The following is a 19,520-nucleotide window of genomic DNA, read 5'->3' on the forward strand; positions in this document are numbered from 1 at the left end:
AAAACATATCTACATTTAAAGTTAGGCTACAGTAAAATGCATTATTTGCGCCATATTCTCGGTATACTTGTATCTCTGAGTCAATCACTTGTGTTGTACTTTAAAAGATTCCTTACTACACGGTGTCAGGTGACTACCTGTACTGGATAAATTACTGGGAAGATAATATCGAATACTGCAAGCTGGATGGAACTAATCACACCACACTGACCCGGTATCTTAACAATAGTCCTCGCGGAATAGCTATCTACCAAGACTACATGTTCATTTCCACCAGTATGTATTCGTAAGTATTACCAAAAATAGAAGAAATGGAATTTTTTCCCCAATCAACCCACACTTAGAATGGTGATCGAATCATTTTATCCGCTGTGCATATAGGCAGGTTTTATTCTCTTAAACTTGAATAGTCGCATTCTTTGAAACAGCTAGTGTAAAGAGTAAGCTATGTATTTAATTGTCTTTCTTTAGTTGTTATGTTGTTGCGACATTGTGGATTTATCTCGCTTAATCCTTAAAATTAATGATAAGTAAATAAATCAAATGTACCAAGTTCAGAATACACACATTATGTTTTCAATTTGTTGCCTGTCAAAGTATATGTTTGTACAAAGATGTTCTTCCAGTTGTTCCATAATACAAATATCATCGCCATTACTTATAGTATACATACCATTATAAAGGTATATACTAGGCAGTAGTTTAATTTTACCGCAATGCATGAGATTCATCTTGATATTTATGCAGATCACCTTATGAAATGCTATATCTACTTGCTATAAATTTCTTTTCATCGCTTTGATGAACGTTGCCCATGATGTAGTCCGTTTTCCCTTTACAGTATCCCTTGACTAATATATGTGATTTCCATTACTAAAGTTATGTTTGTTAAGCAAATGCAACATTCTCAGCGCCTTATCCTTGACTAACCGTGTCGTTCGTGCCTCATGTCAAAACAGGTCTGATAATGAATGCACGTTCTTTTGTTTGTAACGATCAGTCATATGATAAAACTGAAGATATCCAACCCGAATGAAACGACTGATTTTGCTGTTAACGGAGAACTGGGAACAATTGCGGTCATCAGTATTTATTCATTAACGGTCCAGAACAGTCAGTAAATAGACATGCACAGTGCAATTTCATTATATGTCTTCCTATGCATTGGTCAAGTTCCTTACAAATGTATAAGAATTGTATCTGAGATACTTCAAATATAATTATGGATATATTTCTAAATTGTTTTCTCCATATATGTTATGATTTATATATTTTAGTAGCATGATTCTAACAGTGTACTATGCATTTATTTATTGTAATACAATAAAGGCACTTACCCAGCTAGCCGTGGATAAATATCAATAATGCATACTAATGTCACTGCCAATTTATGTGGTTCTGTTTTGCAATCGAAAATATCAAAATTAAAAAATTATTCTAAGAAACTAAATAACCTGTATAAACTAATGTTCCCTTAGTACTAGTGCGCGTTGAGCATGAATAATCAATGTGATCGGTTTTGTGCTTCAGAAAATGCATTCTGTTCTTATGGTAACGGGGGTTGTTCCACCTTTTGTTTTCCAATCCCGGGCGGTGGTATGTGTGGTTGTGAGGATGGCATAGAGCTTAAGGAAGGAAGCAACACGGTCTATTTTAATAGTAAGAAATATTTTGAATTTATACAAATATACGGAGTATGTATAATAAAAACGATTTACGAAATTGAACCATAATGTCATTTATAAAAAGTGTGTGACGTAGAACAAACGGCAAACATTATGCAAAAATAAATGTGAATCTGAAAGAAAACAACAATGTCCCATCTGGAATAGGAATCCATCAATTCATACAGTAGCACTCATCTACGTTTTATGGGCCGTTCGTCTGAAGCTAATTTTCGTCGCCTTCTCAAAGATATAGCTTAATTATTGTAGATCGTTTTTTGTTTTCAAACTCAAGTATATAGTCTCAAAGTGTTTAAAGGCTTGCCAATAAATCACTCAGTCTGGGTCATTAATTCAAACGCATATTAGTGCGTTTAAATGGACATAAAGTATAATGATATTGCATGATGGCCACTGTAAAATCGTGACCTAAACTAACATCAAACATTTCATGGCATCGAGTTTGCATCTGTTTTATTCTAGTTCCTTATTGTCCTGAGATATGCAATCAGATAATTCTGTCCTCCGATTGTCAATGTGTGAATGGGAGCAAATGTACCTTTACTTGCAAGCAAGGCTATAAAGCTAAGACAGGTGTAGATAACGTTTTCTGTAATGGTGACATATACACACCGGAAGATTCGTGTGAAGGTTCGTATGCCCATTTCTATTTCTTTATTTTGGTGTGTGATTGTAATTTTAGCAGTTTTGATCCACTGTTAATATCATCAAACGATTTTGAATTATATGTTTACCAATCAGCTTAATAACCAAACGTTCCCTGATAGAAAGAGAGCTGTATGTTACACGCAAAAAGTAATAGTCTGTGTACTATGTGTTCCATACATATTTTGTCCTTACGTCTATAATACCGTACAGAATCAACGCGTATCAAAATTGTTTTCATCCTCCCTTGTCTTTCTTTAGCATGAGTGTTATAGTTTAGTTCTACATAAATTAAAAGTTACTGTCTACGAAAACTATGGCTTTCCTAAGCAGTGTGTGCTTAAAAGTGTGCTAAATGTACTAATATCCTCTGAAACTGCAAAACCCGAAAGGGTATCTCCTTTTAAAACTGTACTAAACTTAAAATTGCATACCTTCCATTTGCAGAAATTAAATGACCTGCTACACTTGCTAATGGGAAATGGGTAAATTGTAATTTTACAATTGGGACGTTCTACTATTATACTTGTAACTATGGTTACAAAAGGAACGACGTAGTGATCGAAGCAGAATGCGAAATGAACGGAGACTGGAAAATGGCAAACACATATAATGTATGTAAACGCAAGTAGAGTTATATTTATCCATCTAGATAGAGCTTATCTGTGAATAATCAAAATACATATTTAAATCAATATGCTTAAAAAGGTGTGACTTCAAACAAATAAGTGAAATATGTCCACCTTATCTTATTGTATGCAATTAATAAAAACAAAGCTACATTTGGACAGTCCATGTAAAAGACTTGTTAAATGATCGAACATATTCTTCAAATATACAAAGAAATAGAGACATGTAATACATGTAAACATTCGAAAAGTTTAACCAAATTTGGCTAATTATAATATTTGCGCATCGAATATTGCTAACTCTAATATTTGCTTATCAGATATTACTAAATTACGTTGTGCTACAAAACTTACAATCACTAAGTAATCTCGTTAAAGCTTTGAATTCATGTGTGTTTGATTTCATCGTTACATTGCCCATTACATCTATCACTTGTCCTATGGAATTCAGTCAGAGCAGTATTGTCAGCACGTGTGTAGGCATGGTTGGCCGGAGGTGTGAATATGAATGCACAATACATGGTTACAAGAAGAACGAAAACATAACAAGAATCGAGTGCATGGAGTCAGGCACGTCAAGCATAGTTGCTGATAGCCTTTGTCAACGTATGGATATATGAAATATTTCACGTCAGTTATAATGCGAGTTTCGGACAGTACAAAGTAGCAAGATCTTTTCGTCCGTTCGTTTCAACATACAAAAATATACGTGCTTACAACGAAACTATTTATAACATGCAATGTCCACTTTAATTCTTGAAATTTGTTTGTATCTAGAGTTCTTTCATGACCTAAAGCGCACTAAACATTATGGAACTCTGCACTAAACATTATGGAACTTTGCACTAAACATTATGGAACTTTTTCATATTTACAAATGATTTAAACATATAGACCTTAATAAATGTGTTGTTCATTTTGCAGTCGCTTAGCGTATTGACATTTTTCTTCTTGTAACTATATTTCATTAAGTCCGTTACATTCTTTTTCAATGACAGTTTTAGCTAATATTCCTACCATTTTTTATAATGCTCTGGTAGTATTCAAGCTCAATGCATTATAATTTATTGTGCCACACTAATCTGTTACGCCATATATATTACATTCTAAATGCAATAAATCTGCAGGAGTAAGGACTATATCAATACAAATTACAGATAAGCAAACACATCGTGATATTACGTAGGCTGTCTTCTTTATTGTCAAAAATCACCTGTCCAATTGAGATACCGAACGTAGCTCTCCTTAAGGGGCCAAATGGACAAATATGTTCCAGGGCAGTTGGGACGCAGTGTGGTTTTGAGTGTAACAGTGGATTGGTGCGTACGGTACAACGTATACACTGCACGCTCGAAGGCTGGACTGAGGATTTTCAAACAATATGTACAGGTAGTTGTTGTTTCGATCACTTAAATCTGCATTAGTTAATATTTGTATCATTTATAGATAACGGATGTTGCATTTGTGTTTGTCATGTGAGAGGAAAGAATGAATGAATATGTCTCATGTGCTGCTCATATTCGTCAACATCGCTATCAAAATCGTATGTTATAATACACAAACGCAGATGCTTGATTACGTATTTCATGACTGTTTTGAAAATAGTCAAGGAAATCAGTTCATTTTTCACAGAAATGCATCGTAATGTACTCCGACATAGATTAGCTGTCTTGATGTGATACAGGTAAAAAAGTAGTCCAGAAGCCATTTTGGACTGAATGATTCTAATAATTCAAACATGGTGATTACAGAGTGTGCAGCATATGCCTATCTGCATAAATCAAGGCAATGATGTCCTTAAAGAGTATCTCGTTCCATTATAATAGCATTCTTTATCGCAATAAAGTCACACATGATAATGGACATTGTTATAGATGCCAATATTATATCACCCAAAAACATTCAGCTTTGTAATACTATTATTAGTCACACGTGTAACCTGAGACATCTGTCATAGAAAGCATGGGAAGAACAACATGCATGTTTTGAAAACCGTACGTTTTTACCGATTTTGGTAGGTAAGTAGGAAGCAAAACGTACTTCTATATGATAGATAGGGCTTGTGTGTGTTTGTGTAAAGATGTACACACATATACGTCTTTGCATAAAATATAGGCCCGCTTTGGTCACCTAAATGGTAAGAGCGTGGAATCGAATCCCGGCCAAAATATACCAAATACTTATCAAAATGGCATTGACAACTTTGCGGCTAGGCACACAGTATTATGAAGTTAATGTTAGGACTGGTCCGTCTCAGTATCAGGACAATATGGTTGGGCGGGACATCGTCTTACATGACTGCGACATGATGCCCTAGTGATACATATCACTATAATCTGCCACACTGCATAGCATAAATACAGATAAATATAATTTTTCTTTTGTAAAAATATTTTAATTTTATTCAGTATGTTTTCAATTGAGTATATATAATGCATACATAGACCAGTAAGCTAAATTTCCTGTCAAACCAATATATAACATATATGAAGGTAAAATTGACTCGATGGCAGCCGACGGCTAATGTACTGTATAACCAACACCGTGCTGTATAGTACTTACCCAGGTGGAAATTATGCCGTAAGTCCGTATACTATTATAATCGCTACATTTGTATCATTTTCTATACTTCCGAAATATTAATGCAGCCAAACGCTTTAGAAATATGACAAACAGATATATTATTCGCATAAATCGCGCATGGTTTAACATTTTTGGGATTTATTATTGTTGATGTTGTTGCTGTATGGTTTAACGCCATTTTTCAGCACAATATATGCGATGAATCGCGGCCGGTATAACTGGTGGAGGAAGAACCCTGGAAAACGCAGAACGAACCACCGACCCACTAAAATCTAATGGCAAGCTATCTCACGTACCCAAGCTAGTCGAGCCTGAGAAACGAACCAACGCAAACATAGGAGAGATGGCAATGATCCGGAGTGGTGAGCACTTTAGATCATTAGGCCACTCAGGGCCCCTGCGATGCATTGATGTATACAAAATATTGTATGAAGTGAGATCGGAGTCGGGTGCTTAATACAATATAATCCATCCAACCTTTTCAATGATATCAAGCAATTATATATATATATATATATATATATATATATATATATATATATATATATATATATATATAGGGAGAGAGAGAATACACCAGCCAGAACGGAAATTGCTATATCTGGATTCATATATAAGAAGTCTTGATAATAGTAGGCATTATTCATATTTTAATAAAAATACTATCAAACAGATTAGAGAACTTTTAATTCGTACTCTACGGGGATTCGAACCCAGGTCCTCGGGGGAAAAGGCATCCAATGCCTTGCCTGCACACACGAGCCCATATTCCCTCACGACTAAGCACAAATCACCAAAAAATGATGGTAGTCAATCGGTGGTATATGCACTCGCATGTAGCAGACACTCGCATGACGACCTAGTAATTAATTATTATATATCTACACAGTCATTCCTGATTCCTATTTTTAAACAGTCAAGGTATTTAAAACTAATTATAGAGAATTATAAATATACACCTGACATAATGGAAAGTGCTATCTCTGGATTTCTACAGGAAAATGCTTGATAATAGTAGGCAGAAATACAATTTTAATACAAATAATACTATCATACAGGTTAAAGAATCTACATTAGGTTAAGCTTTATGAATAGACTTATTATTAAAGATCATAGTCATACGAAATACAAAAAGTAATAGAGGATAAATATACAGTTTTCCTCAAACCTTTATTTGAAAAACCTGGTAAAGGTTTAAGATTTCTGTGAAAGACCTATTTATATTATTTGTCATACGTACTATATATTTTCAACTCAAGTGAAAAATACATAATTTTATATAGACTTGTCTAGGATTTTTTCTGCATTATCATGTGAGAGGAATGGAATACAAGGTTACAATGTTTCAATGATTTGAGATTTGTAACCGATTGCAAATGTACCCCAGCAAGCGTATCTATCTCTCTCTCTCTCTCTGTATATATATATATATATATATATATATATATATATATATATATATATATAGAGAGAGAGAGAGAGAGAGAGAGATAGATAGATATATCCCTTTCCTTGATATAATGCAATCAATGGTGATCGTTTTCAAAGGGCAAAATATAGACATTTGCGGGAGACTGTCTCAGTAATACACATTGTATGCTCGGTGTATGTCTACTGAGACTCAAATTGGTATGTTCCATTGGAAATAAGCTAGGATTAGGTTGTATAATGACGATAACTAGAGTTTCAAGATTGTTTTAGAGTGAGTTCATATCTGTTCCATTTTAGTTCCTCGCTCTCCGGAGACAGTATAATTATTGTGTCTACCGATTGCAAGCGTGTGAAAGGAAGTGAATGTACCTTTACTTGTTGTAGATAAAGTTTCATGTAATGGTGAAATTTACACACCGGAAGATCCGTGTGAAGGTATGTATGTCCGTTCGTCTTTCTCTCTTTCGGCGTGTTATTCTTCCTTTTTACATCCTGCGTCCATTGTTAACACTATCAACTGAGTTTCAATAAGATATGTAGCAATGTGCATTCTAACCAGAGGTTTCCTGCTACAAAAAAGATATGTACATGGCAAATAAAGAATAATAGTCTTTATATGACTTGATCCATACACATTTAGTCCTTAATTTTCTGATTTCTTGCAGGTGTAAAACATGGTTAGCGTTTCTAATACTGTTTTCTCCTTTAATTGAATGTGATTTATTAGGTGATAACTCTGCACAGTTGTTATACTCTAGGATCTGCGAATTAATTTTCCTATTGTACTCTATACTTTTAGAACTGAACTACACTACGTCCTTTCCAAACTGTACTATTCTTACAAAGAGTATCTTCAAGCTGAGATAAACTTTAAGCGTGTCATAACTAAACGGTTCTAAACTTAAAGAAGTGAATTCAATTCTAAAACTGTACCAATGTATATGATATCTTTCTTTCAAAAATTCACTTAACTTAAAATAGCCCTTTTTAATCAGCATTAAACTTAAACTGCGTTCTTTTGAAACAGCACAGAAACTAAAGACTGTGCTTTCAACACTGTACTAAATTTAAAGTGTATCATTGTAAAACAATGCAATGTAAATAGCATCATTCCCTAACTGTAACAAACGTCACAATCATCATTTTACCAATGTAGTTTTATTAGAATATCAAGTTAGTTACAGCATACATCCCCTGGGGAATTCCAGGCACAAAACTTGTCATATTAATTACAGCCTTGTCTCAAATATTCACAAAATGTAGAAATATTCATCCAACTTAAGGAGTTAAATTAGAGCATTTTATCGACAAAGGTTGAAATACGCTATACAACAAAGGTGCAATCTTGAAGAAATTTCCCTACAGCGTTCATATTTGTTTTATTTAATCTTTCTATTGTCATTACATCTATTACTTGTCCCAGGCAATTCAGTCAAGGCAGAATTGCAAACACTTGCACAGGCATGATCGGCCGGCTATGTAATTACGAATGCACAGGATAATGTTACAAGAATAATGAAACTATCCCATTCATTGAGTGCATGGAGTCATGCACGTGGATTATCATTCCTATTCCAGCAACTGCGAATCACGTTGTAAACTACTCTCGACTATTGGATTTTGATATGAAAGGATAAACTACTTCCACTAGTAATACACCTGATAAAATATGACATGAAAATAGATATTTATATTCTACGAAACAAATTATTACATATAGTAGGTATCTCTATATTTATGTGTGACAGAACATGATGATTAAAGTGTTAATTACCTTCAATTTCTACTGATCATTCCTTAGTATTTACACATCTTTACAATATCACTTAATGTGTTCATACAAAACTCTGGTAAATGTGCAATGATAACAAAATATCCACATCAATCTGGCATCCGTAACTTCAGTTTCTCTTGCTTTACTGCTGTGCAGATCTACGTCAGCAAATAATATACTTAAAAAAACCAACAGAATTTATATTGCATTTATTAGAAAGAGAATGTATCCTAAATCTCATATCTTTGATATATTTTATGTAGGAAAATCACATTTTCAAATGTCTCTTATTTAAATTCAAACGTTCTTTTCAATATTTGCGATTGGTCCTCTCATGTGAGTGTCAATCAAAACTTTCACGCAGTCATCGAGTGTCATAGGCTGACACAAGTCATATTCCTTAAATGATATTTTCTTAATAACATTAGATCCGACGGAGATATAATTTCATGTTTATGCTTTTCAGAAAGAGCCTAAGCTTGAAATTTGCCATGAAGAGAATGGAGGACGATGTGATGCCAGGACCGGAAATGCAAATGAGTACGAGGTTTGGTTCCGAGGAGGACATGGGGTACGATCATGTTTAATACGACAATTATCCTGTTAATATTACAGGTCGTATGAAAAGAGAAGAACCCAACGAATTATCGCTACCCAATAAAACAACTTGCATGGAAACATCAACAAATATGATAGTGCCATTGTTATTCGTAGACCACGCGCCAAGGAGAATGCCTGGAATAAGATGCCCTAATGTATTTATTATTTAGCAACATTCTCGAAAATATAAAATAAATGTATACGATTCGCGTAGCCTTTTTGTATGTGTGATTGGACAAAAGCAAGAAGAGGTAAAGAACTTGTTAATTATGTGTGAACATTTTCCATTTATACTAATGTCTTGCATATTTCTATCTGCATTTGTGTGATTGCATAACGTGGCAAATGCACAGCTTTGTACTCTACTAATTATAACACGGTCGGAGAATGATATCGCTAATAGAGAATCCACATGTCAACATTATGGAGTGTACTCATATAACAACAAATTTTACATAAGGTTATATTAGCAGTTTCTAAAAAGTCTATGCTGACTCCTTGATTTCGTTCATACATGGGTTGTCTCATAATAATACCAAGACAATTCATTCATCATCAGCTCAATCACCCTGTTTGATTTCGGGCAAACGATGTACATGATAATACTGTGTTCTGCATGCAGGCTTATTATGCAAGACATCGCCATAATGTTCCTAATTACATTATAGGTGAATATAATGTACCTTTACGATAAACACCGAATATATAAGCGGTGGTAATATTATTCATACTGTTCGAAACAAAAGTCATTGTTGCTTCCCTCAACCAAGATCATCAGCCCTAACGTAGTTTAATATGCTCAGATTTTCTTATATGCAGGCCAGAGTAGGTTTGGAACCTTGTTATCGTTATCCAGCATTGTAAACTCAGAAACATAGTTCCACCTCCACCAACATTTGCAAGATCAAAAGTAACGATGATATATGTCTCTCCTCAAATTGTATTAAAGAGTCAGGCACATTCATGTGTAACCAAGCGACCAAACGAAGAACCGTACGTCAAGAGAGGAAGGTCCTATACAGTATTAAACAGATGACTACAAATGATTTAGGATATGATGTAACTTCTCTTCCATACCAAAAATAATTACATCTAATTAATTTTAATATAAACAAAATGATTTATTTTTAAAAATTTGTAAATTATACTAATATTGCATCTTCTGACGATTTCATGCAAAACCATTTATTCCACCAACCTATGGTTATCGCTTTTTAATATACCATGAATAGTATTAGTTATAAAGAAACAATCTTTCATAAATCAGTATTTTACAAATTATAAGTATTTTTGATGCTGTTTTTAAAATGATACCATTATATAAACTGTATACTTGGCAATGTCGGCCAGAGTAGTATTTGCAATAAAATTACCAGATGTAGCAGCTTACAAGTCGGGTTCACCTGCAAAAAAAAAGAGATACGCAACAGCCGTCGTGCATAAAGATTGTTCGTAGCAGTAAGAAAAACAAACAACATAGATCCTGATCTGCCTAAGCATTTTGCTACCGCTGGTCAGGTTCTATGTTGTTGCAGTTGGACTTGAATTGTAAATGAATATAAACGGAATGCTCCTAATGTAACTAGTAATGGTTTCTACATCGGTACAATATTAAATCTTCTGAAGTGAATGCATCGCAATGAAGGATCATATGGATTGGATTCAGGCGATGGCAAACAGTTGACAAAATGTAAATTTACAACATTTCACATTTTTCAAGAGGGCATTTTCTTCTTCCTTTTCATTTCATTATTTTCTGCCTTTATCACCGTATTTATGTCTTCTTTATATCTGAGAGCGTGCTAGCTCTATAAAGCAGAATTAGTGTTTATGTTTTATGCCCTGAACGGATTTTATTGTAACTACGTTTAAATGTAACGTAAAATCTTTGTAACAAGGATTTGGATTGGTTACAATTGCGTCACGTGGCAGAGAAAAGTAGAAGGTTTATCTCTCTACAACATAAATTGGATACTTTTGTATTTATGTCCACGCCCTGTGTATCTTATCGCCCTTTTTGTTAACAAAGCTTGAAATATAATTATGTTAATATATTATGTCAGACTTATTAAGATTTTTAGACCTATTTGAAGATAAACAATTGTACTTCAAATCGATATTCATGCTTGATGAGTTCATAAAGACTTCTCAAATATGAAATTCAGTTCCTGAATGACACTGAATGGTATAATATTAAAACTAGTATAGCTGCAAGCATTGCTGTTTATTTTACTTAAGTTGTTTATATTACTGTAGAACATTTTTAGAATTTGTACATTTATGAAGTAATTAATAATTATTCAAACAATTAATTTGGAATTGTTTTTTCGTATTGGAAATAATTCTGTAAGTGCGTACTTTTGTGTGTTTGCTTATGTGGTTATAATAAATTAATCGCATTCATTGTTATTATGTGTCGCACCCACACTCCCATATATCATAATATGTATCTCCGTTAAGGGGACAGTGTTGATTGAGTTGGTCCGTCGAGGAGACGAGGATCAGTTAAAATCATCCTTGAGGGAGATCGTTAGATCTATGGGATTACAGATTGCCGAAGAGGCCAATGTGCCCTTCTGTATATTCTATGGTAGTAACTTCACTAACTTCCTCTGGGATCATTTCTTTCTTCCACATGAGCTGAAACATCCGATAGAGCTTCTGAGTCAGAGCTGCACTGCTTTCATTGTATTGCTCTGATTGTATTGAGTCTGAGCCAGAAGCCCTGAAGCTAGAGAAAAGACCGGTCTTTTCCTGTGTTTCCAACTGGATTGGTGGGTCATCTGGTTATTCATTGATTAACACTTCGAGTAGACGAAAAGATGCTACATCGTTGATGGATGTTGGCGATATAGGACGCAGTTGTTGTGCTCAGTTCACCTTTCTAGGACCCTCTTTATGTCAATGATCAGCGTATTCAACGTTCTGCATTACACATGGGCATGGTCACCCATACATACTGCCTGTCCCTCTTCCTGCTTATCACGTAGTCGATGAGGTACCCGTTCGAAGGTCGGAGATGCAGCCATTTCACCCTGTAATGGCTGGGGATGTGGAAGACAATGTTGGTGATGCGCAGTACCTGCTTTGCTCTAGTCTGAGGCAAGATAAGTCCATTGTTTTAGCGGCATAAACCATACTTTACATTACCCAATTCCAACAGAACTTATCAAAGCCAACTCTTTCATTGTGGTCACCAAGGATGACGAACATGTCAGATTCCGGAACAGAGGTTATGATAGATGGAATTCTTTATTGGTTTTGTCCCTTACTTCTCCATAATTGGTCATAGTTGGAGTATATGAACTGATGATCACGACATGCTTTCTTCAATTCGACCCGGGAGTTTGATGGTCATAGGCCTGTCATACACACCTATTGTGAGTCTAACTAACTTCCTAACAAAAATCGACTTCACTGCAAAGCAGACTCTGGCCTCATGGCGTTCCTCACTCCTTCTTTCACACAAACCTTATAGATAACTCCCTTTGCACATCAAGACCGGTTTCCTTCAAAGCTGCAATGTCGATATTGTATCTGGCTATCTCTATGCCAATCAGGGCAGTTCTACTCTGAGGTATGTAATCATCATTTCCGGCTAAGTGTGTAGTCGTTCAATGTGCAAGGTGGAATGGAACGAGTTTCATATTTTCTTTGTTGTGGTTCGACCGCTGAAGTATGGTCTCGGCCAGTCGCGGTTAGTTGGCTAGGGAGAGGTCGATTAGTCAATTTTTAGAGCACCTTTTCTAGCCCCTTCATCTTGTAATAGAGGTGAGCAGTGCGAATTATAAAAATGACTGATCAGTCTCTCAGGTGGCTACCGAACTACACTGCTGCTCTGTGTCAGTGAAGAACGACCATATAACTTGAGCCGCCTATGTGCATTCAACGATGTCTTGATTTAAAGTAAGGAAGAGTTGTGCGTTGTCGTCCTTACTCTCTCGTCCAAGAAAATTTGTATCCAGTAGGAAGACACGATAAAATACGACTGGTGATTGAATCGGATGCATTGTATGACCAAGACTATGTACGTGCCTCACCCTGTTCTGCACGCTCAACAAAGTGTTGCTGAGAATCGCCTTCCTGCCCCTTGACTAGCTATCGGTTTTCTCCACGCAGTACGCCGAATCCACTCATCACATGCTTGGGTGGGCAATCGCTAACTTACCGAGGGTTTAAGACCCGTTGGCTGTCCTCACCTGGTTTGTCCCGCCAGTTGAAGCTGTTTACCCTTGTGCGGCTACTAAGCATGCTATACCTTCTTTGAGTCATAGGTGCCAGCTTGAAAATAACGTTAATACATACATAAATATAAAGGCTATCAAGATTCGTGCAAGTTATGGTAACATGAATGAGTAACTAATAATTGTGAAAACAAATAACCTTTAGAAAATGCAAACAATTTGGACAGTATTCTTTGGCGTGATAATGGATAACAGTTCCTGTGTAATAATGTTCTAAGCGTCCTTATTTGAAGGAAATACGGCGTCCATCCTATCTATCTATCTGTCTATCTATCTATCTATCTATCTATCTATCTATCTATGTAAAGGATACGGTCCAACTGCAGATTATATAATCTATTTGTTGTTTTATGGAGTCCGATGAGTTAGGTGCTTTTTTCAAATAATGACTCGTATCTGAATTTGTAGACCCAGGTCTGCCGGAAAATTATGTAACTACTTATCTTGGTCTGTCGAGTTTGCAGTTCTGCCCATAACCACATTGCAAGCAAAATATATTGAAAGAGGTAACTATAAACAATACATTGTCAGACAAATGTCTGAACTTCCCTTTTTAGTGTGCATTTCTATCTCTTATAAGATCGAAATTATCTCTCACTCTCTCTTTCTCTCTCTCTCTCTCTTCCTCTGTCTCTCTTATTACGAGAAATTGGGAGCACATATTTCCGATCATTGGTGATTCATTTAAGTGTAACAAGAAAATATATGTATCCATTTGATTGAGGCGAATCTCGCGTCATTTATGATCTCTTCTTCTACCCATCCTTTTACATATATAATACATTTTTCCTTCACAAATGAAACCATAAAGTTATTATGTTTTTATCAATTTGCATGAGGTTCAGTAACCTTAATAAGTATTTAAAATTTCTAAACAAACTCTATAATGTGTCACAAAACTAAAATTAATGTCTTGATCAGGTCTGTATGACGTATGACAAAATATAAATTGGGCGGGATAGAGTCTGAGCTAGAGCCGTCACATAATGAGAATATAAGGTTTTGCAGGAATAGAGCACCACCTTTTAAAATGCTTTGCTAAACTCCCAAAGATCAACATCTAATAATCACGCAAAACCAGATTCCTCAAACGAACTTGCACACATGCTTGAAGAAAAAGCATAGTGTATTCCGATAAACAAGAGAAGGTCAAGGGGTAGTATTAATAATTGTTACAGAGAATATAATGCTAAGAAGTGAGACTTAAGAATACCGCCATAATCATAATGTGACTCCTACGGCATTATATATAATACTAGAAGGGGGGGGGGGGAGATCTAAATTTAAATAGCTCCGAGTCCCTAGTCAGCAATGCATTCGGTCTAGATGTATACAAACCTCAAGGTCAAACGAATGCAAATTTAATAAAATGTCAACGTATTCAACTATGTAATCGTCAATTTCGTAACCGTAATTCTGTGACAAATACAAAACTGACCAAATCACAGCTGGTAATTAGTATCTTTATATGGAAATAAAGTCTAAAGAGAGTGTGTTTCCCTTCGGTGTTTATTATGTTTATCATCTGTCCGCCTCTAGTTTCTCTTCTTTCGTACTTCCGGTATCCTCGACTCCGTGCTCTCTTTGCACTTACGGAACTCTCTTATACGTCTCCTTCCGGTAATACGCCTCCACACAAATTGCTTGCGTCAAAATAGACCTTCTAAGTGTTTGAAACTCGTCTTCCTTCTCTCTCATCCTCTGATGTCAGCTCTCACTCACACCCGGAAATCTTCCTCAATAAGCTTAATTTCACAATCAAAACTTAGAATTTCCCTTTTGTATTTTCCAGCCTTTTTAACAAGCACACAATTACGGCATTCGGAGCACAGTCGAGTGTCTCCGATCTTCTCTATCATCTACTCTTGAAAACATCGAAACATACACTAATCGAAACAACGGACATAGTCCATGCAAACTGCTTTTCAGACTCCGCCCTAGATTTGAATACCTCGGTTCCGTTTGGATGTGACCAGGTCTTTTTGAAAACTGCCTTATGGTAATTTCTCATTTACCTGTCGCTCTCGAATTCCCAGTCCTGACATCGCTGACTGAGTGTAAAACAAACAAAGGCGTCTCTACTGGGACGTAGAATTCCCTTTGAATTTAATTGAGAACTGGTTGTTGCGTTATGGTTACGAAACATACAGGCAGTTTCTTTGTCCAGAATGGGGCCTATGGTCGAAATCATGCATAATACGTATTGACATTATCTAGGTGTTTATATCTACGAATTAACTATAGGAAATTATGTGTATACATGACCTATGAAGTATCAGCAGATTTTCCCCAAAATGTGATACCAGCTATGGAAAATTATATGGTAGAAGCATACTAATAAATTAAAAAAACACAGGACTATGATATAAGGGAAGTCGTCGCTTCGATCCTTAGCCGATTCATACCAAATACTTACAAAAATGGTGCTAACAGCTGCTTAGCTTCGCGCTCAGCATTAAGAGGTTAGAGTTAGGACTGGTCGGCCTGGTGTCTGGATAATTTGACTGGGTGGGACATCATGCTACATGTCTGTGACATGATGTCTCAGAGCTAGGCATCACTATAAACTGCCACATTGCAGACATCGTAGCTACATGACTGAAACATGGTTTAGGGAATGTTAAAAATCCAAGTCACACACACACTGCTTAGTCATTTCAGATGCAGCGTCATTCCGATCGAATCCAGCTTTTCAACCAATGTATCTAACAAAGGAATCTTTAATAAATGGTCTTGTTGAAAGTTGGTTTCCAAAACAGCGATTTTTGACAGATAACGAGCGAGCACATCGTCTCAACTAAGTTGAGGGATCAGAAGCATTCGGAAAATAATAATCAGAATGACTTGTATTTGGCAGACCGGATCCACAATGTAAATCCAGAACTTAGTTTTAATGTGCACTGTTTAGTTATCTACTATGTCCTAATTTAAAACTGTATCAATTAAACAGTTTATTCTACACCGCCATATACATCTTTAATTTTCCAATGCAATGGGTAAGTACGAAACTTTTGTTGTGTACATGGTGACAGTACGGAGTAGAATGTTATAATTAGCCATATTTACCTATTTCATTTTTAATAGAGACTGGACCTATCTCTTAAATATTAATTTACTTTTGCATGACGTTTTCTATACGGCTTGGTTTGTGTATCAGTGTTATAAAAGCAAGTATTTTACATTTTGAAAGCACTTTACTTGACGTTTGTGTCTGCTTGCTGAGATACTGAGTTCGGGAATCTGTTTGACGACATATTAAGTTCAAGAAATAATTAAATTAGTTTAAACTTTTCTAGTAGAGACCGCAATATGCACCTTAATTTGTCAACAATTCAGTTCTTTTCAGCGGACAGATACGGCAATTTTGTTACTTACTTGTTGACAGTAATGCTTACAATCATATAAAAGTAAGTCTTACTCACATCTTTCTATTACGGACCTACGTCTGAAATATTATTTTACTTCGAACACTGTATTACGCAAACAAATGTTTTATATTCTGGAAACACGTTACTGGACATAACTGTGCAACGTAATGTAAGAAAGAACGAATTCAATAGTCCTAACATAAATTCTACATTTCAGTATAAAATGTAAAGCTATCACTAGCTGGAAGTGAAAATAAGTAAGTGAAAGCCATTAATGTTACACTAAGTTGTGTGCTTTGCTCAAGGTCTTCAGCTGGTAACGAAACATCGGCATTTATACAATTTCGGCGGATATAAATAGCGCAGAACGGATGTGGATATAAAAATAATTCTCAACAACGATCGAGATTTACAGTTCATGAGCATATTGATAGAATATCACCTGTACTGGTCAACTCAATGAAACACTCTGTTAGTTTTATATCAATAATGATACGCTAACGTGAGCTACAGCGCGATTTCTTCACAGCAGGATACAGCAATGCCCTTAATTAGAACGTATTTGATCACAAAGGTGAATCCAAGTAAACGCTATTAAGGAAATAATAGTCGACCAAAGATCGTGAAATGAACAATTTACGGAACAATACATATTTCAACAATCAAGAACACGAAAACGCAAGAGGTAAATAGGTAGGAAAGAGACATATTGGTAACACTGTTATGATTGAAATGGGGTATAATATAGAAACAAACGTAGTGCAAATGTACGTCTGTTGAAGATGATGTTGTCTTGTCTGGTGGAATGAAATCCCACTTAAATAAAATAGTCGTAAGCAAACTGAAAATAAAGTTAGATTTGATAAGTTATATTTCATATTTTCAGTCAAATTTAAACTATTGTTATCATTGCTTAACAGAAAACTTGGTACAAACTGAAAAACACTCAAACTGCAATTTGGATTTTTAGGTACATTGATTTTGTACATATAAGGATACTGATGACTTTCAAATTGAAATTACTATATCATTCAATGTTCTTCCAGCAGTGGAAGAGATACGTTAGGATTGTGAAATCCATACAAAAATGAAGGACAAAGAGATTGATCTGTTAACCCTTTTAGATCAAAACAGGGACGGTACCTTGGATTCACCACACATCATGTGACGATAACAAATAAGGACAATACCATTGCATTGAACCACAATATAATTTATAATTATGTCAAGTCAGATAAGCAACTACAGTGGAGACAACTACACAAATGGTGTCATCACACGTTTATTCGCAATAACAATATGGTGGTTGTGGGTTAAACGCCACTTTTCAGCAATACATGGTGGTCAGTATAACAAATGGAGGAATAGCTCTCGAAAATACAGAAAAACATAAGTTTAATATTTATGTCCCCGGTGATTAAATTTATTATGTAATAAACATCCATCTTTCAGTATTGACTGCCAATAAGATTATAACGGTACGTTTGCTCGGACAAAAGCATTATTCATCCGCGTAATTAGGCTTAATCCAACATTAGTATCCGAATTAGAAGTCGGTATTACTTCAAAACTAACCTCATTTACAACAATATGGATGTCCTTGAGGCTGGGTGCCTTTTTTATTGAAAAGATGAATATTATATATTTTACATTGATAATGTTCGAGATGATTGATAATGTTCTAGATACAGAGAAAAACAGCAATCATATGTATAACAATTAGTTATATATCATTTGGTTCATATATATTTTCTACCTTTTGAATATTGGAAGATGATCAAGAGATGAAGTTGAGTACACAGTACTGCACATGAAAATATCAAACTATGATGTTTATGTATGCAGCATACAACGAATAATTCCAAAAGAACGACGACGAAGGAACATTCGCATAGTAAACTGAAATATATGTGACATGCTAACTGACATAGGAACACAAAGAACTGATAAAGCGTTACCGGAGGCACCCATGACACTTTACTACTCCTTGCTAAATTTCATCCATATGCAACAGTGCATAACAAAGCATATACGCATCTGGTCATGTATAACTGTCAATTGTTTGAAGTGGAATTGTTTGTTGCTGTTGCTGGTATATTATCATTATGATTATTATCATCGTCGCCATTTCGAGGCCATTGTAATGCCATTCTTATAAGAAGTACCCTTGGGAAACACATATGAACAATGAAGCCAAAAAAGGCCAATATATAATAATATACATGCATTCCAGGTTGAAACATACACGCTGTATCACCTCTAACCTCATTCGAAAAATGTATAATGAATACTCACTAACTAGGACGATTACAACTATTAAAACTTCCAAATTAATTAGAAAGCCTTTTATAATAGCAAGGACAACGGTGAGAAAGGTTGCCAACTTACTGGCGTTTAATTTTTATTTCGATGTTAATAAATGTAAACACAAAGAGCTTAGCTGATTAAACGTTCGGCGGAGCAGGACAGTAAGGTCGAATATGTTGCCTCTAAATGAGTAAATTTTCTCTGAGCAAAAATGAGAATAATGTAACAGCAGAATCAAAACTTTACCATGAAAA

The sequence above is a fragment of the Sinohyriopsis cumingii genome, chromosome 14, assembly GCF_028554795.1.
Source record: "Sinohyriopsis cumingii isolate HCF-2022 chromosome 14, ASM2855479v2, whole genome shotgun sequence".
NCBI lineage: Eukaryota > Metazoa > Mollusca > Bivalvia > Unionida > Unionidae > Sinohyriopsis > Sinohyriopsis cumingii.